The sequence below is a fragment of the Tiliqua scincoides genome, chromosome 13 (assembly GCF_035046505.1).
Source record: "Tiliqua scincoides isolate rTilSci1 chromosome 13, rTilSci1.hap2, whole genome shotgun sequence".
Classification (NCBI taxonomy): Eukaryota; Metazoa; Chordata; class Lepidosauria; order Squamata; family Scincidae; genus Tiliqua; species Tiliqua scincoides.
Genome location: NC_089833.1, coordinates 13,813,325 through 13,814,346, shown reverse-complemented (window position 1 = coordinate 13,814,346; position 1,022 = coordinate 13,813,325).

Below are 1,022 nucleotides of genomic sequence, written 5' to 3'. Positions count from 1 at the left end.
CCTCAGAAAGTACTTACTTCCTTAGGAGAAATTCCCCCTAGCACAGTGGTGGTTCCTTTAGGACAAAGGTTCCCAAAGTTTGCATTGCGGTACCTTAGCAGGGGTGTCAGACTTATTTCATACAGTGGGCCAAATTGCATTCATGATGCCTGGTGTGGGACAGAAGTGATGCCACTGAGCAGATCATGGCCAGAAATAAGCACTTTTCCCCCCACCTTATGTTTGACACCCCTGCCTTAGGGTGTCGTGGTACACTCATTGGGGTGCCCCAGTCACCTTTTCTATCTGTTCCCCCCGGGCACCGCCACCATGGATCTCATGAGATTTCACGAGATCCAAGATGCTGGCACATGGCTCAGCCAGGAAGAAGAGGCTGCGGGGGAGTCGTGACCCAGGTAAGTTTGGGAACCACTGCTTTAGGAGGTTAACAATTACCTCCTAGAGCAGGGGTGGCCAACCTTTCAAATTTAGGGCTTCTGGACCTTTAAAAATTATGTAGAGCAGGGAATTTCAGCAGGTGCAGCTTGTCATCTCACAGATGACAAGCTGCACCTGCTGAAATTCCATCTTCTGCACAATTATTAAAGGTCCAGGAGCCCTAAAGTTGAAAGGTGGCCCACACCCTGTCCTAAAGAAACACAGAAGACAAAACTAGGGGGAAGAATGTTAAAGACATGGGGCAGTGACATTGGGAGAAGTACGGGGACAGAGATCCAAGGTAGCCACAAACCACCTACGGCGGAGAAAGGCTCTAACAACAGCTTAGCGCTTGGCTTCCAAAAACGATTGAACTGAGAGGTTTGCAGCAACTACGTGGTGATAAAACACAACACAACACTGCTACCAGGGGGTAAAGCACACTATGTATACAGGCCCTAAGGGTGACACCCACGTCCCAGTGGTCACACACAACATTTCAATGGAACCACGGGTGTCACTCAGACCATCTCTTAGCATGTAATGATCAATAATATCAGCAACTACTTGGCTATGCCCTTGGCCCACTTTCCAGAAATGGACCA